This window comes from Lemur catta, chromosome 3 (assembly GCF_020740605.2).
Source record: "Lemur catta isolate mLemCat1 chromosome 3, mLemCat1.pri, whole genome shotgun sequence".
NCBI classification, from domain to species: Eukaryota; Metazoa; Chordata; class Mammalia; order Primates; family Lemuridae; genus Lemur; species Lemur catta.
The window spans coordinates 16924404-16930121 of NC_059130.1; the positions used below are offsets into that span (position 1 = coordinate 16924404).

The 5718-nt window shown below is 44.1% G+C and overlaps 1 non-coding gene across 1 annotated transcript; it reads left to right on the plus strand.

Annotated features, from left to right (window-relative positions):
- The first annotated feature begins 1347 nt into the window (after nucleotides 1–1347).
- Nucleotides 1348–1487, plus strand: LOC123636246. The gene has a single exon (XR_006734440.1). It is a non-coding gene; the product is annotated as a U8 small nucleolar RNA (small nucleolar RNA).
- The last annotated feature ends 4231 nt before the right edge of the window (nucleotides 1488–5718 follow it).

Here is a 5718-nt window from a genome sequence, read left to right on the forward strand (position 1 = left end):
AGTCAAAAGGATATTAGAAAAACAATTGTACTGTACTGGTTAAGAAATTGAAGAAAAGAAATAAGGCAGTGAAAACTCTGAGGGAGGAACCAAGCACCCAATTTCTTTAAATTCAAAAGGGAATTAAAATATTAAAGGAGAAACTTGCAAATTTTTTATTGATACCAGAGACAATATTGACCTTAAGCTGGAATACCATCATACTCCTATCTTGGAGTCAATTAATTATTCAAGTGAGAGTTTCTCTAATAACCCTCAGACATTCCCACCTATAGTTATACTACTCAGACCTCAGACCATGGAACATTTTTTCCTCCCTTTTGGCATAACACCCACCAACTTAATAGCAAGAGATCTACTGTGCAAATGGCATCGCTGGAAAAAACACTCTTGATCATCTGTTCCTTGAAATTCATGAGGATTCCTCAATTCAAAATGAGTTACAGTTCATTTGGACCCTGATTTTCCTGCATCCTTCTGTCTAAAAAAAGGCCAAATTGAAGATCTCCACAGGGTGCCAGGATCTTGGTGGGCCAAAAATTCTACTGAAACTGTCAGAATTATTGAGGCTGACCCATCCAAAGCTCTACTTACGCAAGCTTATACACTTACCATTAAAAGTAGAAGCTAAAAAAAGACTAAGACCAATACTTGAAAGCCTAATACTTATCACACCTTATATTACTCCTTGTGCTATTCCTAATCTCTCAATTAAGAAATCTAATAGGAGAGGATATACATCTGTTCAGGACATTAGAGCCACAAATGTGTGGTTTCAGTGATACTGAGGAGCTTCTTTCTCATCAAGGAATCAACAAATTTTAGGGAAAGAAGCCTGACACTCACATAGGTTGAAATGATCACCACCAGAATCTTGATAAGCAATTTTAACACCTCAAACAGTAGTAAGATCTGAGTTGATATTAAGTGCAGATGTAATGGTCTATCCTCCAGTTCAGTGGGGTTTGAGGGTGGGAACAGGAGAAGATAATTGAGATCATTTGCATCCACATGACTTAGCAATCAGGACTGAGAATGGACACCTTCAGTGTCAACATGATTTAACAATTTGTCCAGGAAATTCTTGCTCAGGAGCATTAAGCTATAAACAAATAACTTCACTGTTTTTGTCATGAAATTACTTTAAACCATTTTTTTAGACGACTTGTTCATCTGGGAAAACAGTTTGCTTATCAAACAATTTACCTACCAAGACTCATTTTGAGACCTTTGCCATATCCATTAATCCAGAACTATGGAGTCATGCCTTTGCCCAGTCCCAGTCAGCTTTAATGGTTTTAAACTATTTGATGCCAGAATCCAAAACCTTATAAATATCTTTCCCTCTTGTCAGGTGAAATAATGCTTACCTGTTCCTCCTTTTGGAGGGCAGATTAGAACATGATGACTAGAGTTTGCATGATACATAATTAACATCTCTGTGTAATCAGGACCTGCAACACTCTGATTGCTCCAAGGGGCCCGAGTGCTACCCACCTCAGAGGGTGGGGACGGTGGGCAGGAACAGGAAAGATGCAGCTCCAGCGGGCCACAGTGTGGGGTTCTGAGCCCTACATGAGGCAGCCCCTCTGCAGGCCCCTCTCACCAGTCCCAGGCCTTGGACTGAGGGGGTCATTTGGGTGGCAGGAGTGGGCAATGTGAATAAAAATGTTTCTGCTATAAAATGTGCGTGTGTGTGTGTGTGTGTGTGTGTGTCTGTATCTCCTTCCCAGATCTTTCATTCTCAGACACTCTTAAGATTCCATCAAGGCAGTGTTCTCCCTTATTGGAGTAGGTCTAATAAACTTAGCTCTGCTTAACAGGCCTTCTGGTCATCTTTGGATGAGTTGACAACAAAAAAACAACCGTTATGTGATTTTTGAACTGATCAAGTTCCCACCTCTGGATAATAGGTTTATAATAACTTTTTCTGGTGCTGATGAAAAAGAAAATTGGATGCCATTCAAACTCTGGCAAATTACAAAACTCCCCTTCTTTGTCCAGCCATTTACCTTGGCCCCCCACCCACTCCCACCCACTGCCTACCACCCACCCCTGCCATTCAGCCCTGTTGTCCTTGGCTATCAACTAATTCACTCATCAATGAGTCAGCCAGGTCTGCACACCTGAGTTACCTGGGCTTCCCCACCCCACCACCAGTGGTTTTGATGCTGGATATATTAACAGTAATACTTTGGAAAATCACCAAGGGCTTTGCAAACCTCACTGGAAACTCCAGACTGTGCAAAGCCTTCTCTACGGAGAAGTATAGGAAAGCACCGAGTTCTCAGACACCTCCTCCTGAATCCGGTCTAAAAGAGGCTTTCTCTGAGAGCCCAGGGAGCTGTCGTTCTGCCTCTCTCTCACCCTCGCACTCACTCTGAGCACCCGGATCACATCTCTGCAAACCCAGATATGAGTGACACTGCATTCATGTGGACTTCAAATTAAATTATTTGTGCACCTTACCTCTCCGCAGCACAGCTGCACCCAAGAGCCCCGGGCTTCCTGCGCGGAGACTTTCCCTGGGTGCCACACACAGGTCCCGGCATTGAGAGGAATCCAAGATTACCACCATTAGCCCCGGTGGACTCCGGACCGCGGAGCCAGCGGAGGTGGCGCGAGTTCGGTCACACTTGCAAACCTTAGCGGTAGCGCTTTGCGGGATTTCGGGTTGGGGCGCAAGGCCTATCCAGTTTCGAGGAGTTGCTGCGGGTCCAGAGGCTGGAGGCTCAATCACCGTACGGACCCGTGTCCTTCCCCTCCTGCTCCGATTCATCAGCACCTGCACCGAGAGCAGGAGCCGCTGCGTCTCCGTCCTGCATTAAATTAACCTGCCTTGGCGGGACCGACGCGATGACGGAAGCCACCTGCCGGCCACCGGCCACCAGGAGTAGGCTGCAGCCCGGCGGGCGAGAGCAGCCCGCTGGGCGTTGGAAAGGAGAAGCCTCTCCTGGGCCTGGGGACTGGTGGGGAGGACCCCTCCAGCTCCATCCCCGGAGGCGGGTGACCCACCAGGACCGGTCGAGTCTGGCAGATCGGCGTTAGGGCTCAGCCCTCCGCCTTTCGTGGTGGAGTCGCCCTGGGAGTCGTTAGCAGGCGGCACAGCCTTCCCTCCACTCCCCCCAGGGCTGGCCCCTCACTGGCGACCCAACCCTCTCGGAATCGCCCAAGAGCCTCCCCGGTCCCTCTGTGCCCCACTGTGGCCCGCTGAGGCGCATTTTGTGGACACCGGCCGCAACTGGGCGCTCGCGCTCTCAGAGACGCTGCACACCCTCAAATTCCTGCGGGCTCCGCGGCTCCGGGAGGCGCACGGCCAGATCCTCCCCATGTCGCAGCCGGTCCCCTGTGGTCCTCGGTCACGCCACTCCGCTGATCAGAAGGAAGGAAAAGAGGGGACGCTCGCAGCTGCCCGCTTCTCTGAGTAAAGAGGGGGAAGAGTCCCTGGGAGTAACTGGCCTTGGTGGGAGCTCGCACTGCTCACCCAGAGACAGCTGGCCACCTCTCTACTAGGTGCAAATGCGCACGCTCCACCCCCACCTCCCCCCGACTGCCTCAACCCCTCCCTACACACCCGCACAAACCAAACACCCACCCCATCCCAATTCTATTAATACATCCATCCTCCCTGTAGCATTCCTTCTCAACTCTTAAAGAACGAATCTCTACAATTACAACCATTTTTTCCCTTTGTGCATTTAATTAAAGGCTCTTTCTGAAAAGATCATTGATATTCATTCATTAGCAGTTCAGTCTTTAAAAAATCAGCAATTAAAAGCAAAATCTTGTTGTCTCTGGCTGCTCAGGCGGGGACAGGAACTGCCAGCACTCAGCCAGTACACTTTGTCATTAAATTTTTACAGTATAAATCCATACTCACACAGACATTGCAATAAAGCATAACAAGAAGAGAACACTGTGGAAAGAATACTGTTGTCATATGAAACATAGGATGAACCAATTATTAATGAGGAAGACAAGTCTAAAATTAATTTTTCCTCCTAATTGAAGATACAGCTCAGGTTACATGATGTCAGAGAAAATGCTGACATATGCCACTGTATAAATTTACATTTAAAATTAAATTCAGGATAGATATTTCTCCAAAGGAGGTATCCATGAATGTTCAATAATGGAGTCTATGAAATAAATTGACAGTAAACAGATTAACAGGAGAAAGGCATATAGATTTATTACATGCTTGGGGAACATTACAGGAAAGAAAAGTGAGTGCCCATTAACCCAATGAAATCTAGAAGCTTATAGACCCTTTTCATAGGGGAGGGGGGAGGTTTTACATCACACAGGAGTCTTCACAAGCAAATGAAGATCCAAAGAAACAGAAAATTGTATTTTTATGCTTAGGTTTGATGATGAGTGAGCAGTTATATAGAAGTATGATTGGCCAAAAGAGGGTATGATCTAATGGTACTAAACAGGGGAACTTAACAAGGCCTGTTTTTCACACTCTTCTTGGCATCTTTGTGTCTTCATTCCTTTCTTCTGCGTTTAGGGAGGACCCCTCTGGAATGAGTCTCTTGTGATCTCCTTTAGAGGAAGGTCAGAGAGTTCTTTTGACCTTCAGGGGAGAATGGCAGGAGAAAGTCTGAAGAACTTCCTACTTCTCCTGTTTTTGTCAAATGCCTAGGTGCTATATTTGGGGCTGGCATGTCTGTCACTTCTGCCACATTCTATTCAACAGAAGTGAGTTGTCAAATTTAGCCTTACACCTAAGGGGAGTAAAATTAGGCTCTACCTTTTGAAGGAAAGAGTATCAACAAATTTGCAGGGACATATTTTGCTCAAGCAATGGGATGTGTCACCATCATCCCCCATCTTAGTTCAATCTATCAGCTTGTCCTGTTGCTCTACATTCAAAATGTATCTTAAACCTAACCATGTTTTTCCATTTAATTTATTAAGGTACAATTTATACACAGAACAATTTATACCTTTTAGGATATAGTATAGCCAGTTTTCACAAACTTATGTAGTCATTTAACCACACCACAATCAAGATATAGAACAGTCCTATTAATCCAAAACCTTCCCCTGTGCCTCTGTTTGCCAATCTTTCCCTCAACCTCAGCCCCTGGAAATCACTGAGCTGTTATCTGTATAGTTTTGTCTTTGCAAGAATGTCATATAAATGGAATCATATAATATAAAACCTTTTTAGTCTGGCTACTTTCACTTGGCATAATAAATTTAAGATTCATCATGTTATTGTGTATATCAGTAATTTTTTTCCTTTTTATCACTGAGTAATATTCCATTGCATGGGTGTACCACAATTTATTTATTCATTCCCCAGTTGAGAGACATTGGGGCCATTTCAAATTTGGGCAATTACAAATAGAGTCCCTATAAACATTCAGGTTATAGGGGAGGAAAAATTTTTGTCTACTCTTCATAATTATCACCTGGGACTTTCTGTAACAAAAGATGGATTTTAACAAAAGAAAAATGAAAAGAAGTTTAATAACATGTATGCTTTCTATATAAATGGGAGATAACCCAGAGAAATGAGTAAATCTCTAGAATAGATCTGGGAGTTTAAACTTCAGGCATAAGTACCATCATTTTATTTTTTATTTTTTATTTATTTTATTTATTTTTTTGAGAGAGTCTCGCTTTCATTTTTTTTTTTAAACAAACAAAAAATGGTGTGGAGAAAGGCCTAGATAAGATGAGAAGGCCAAGAAATGTACCTTAAAC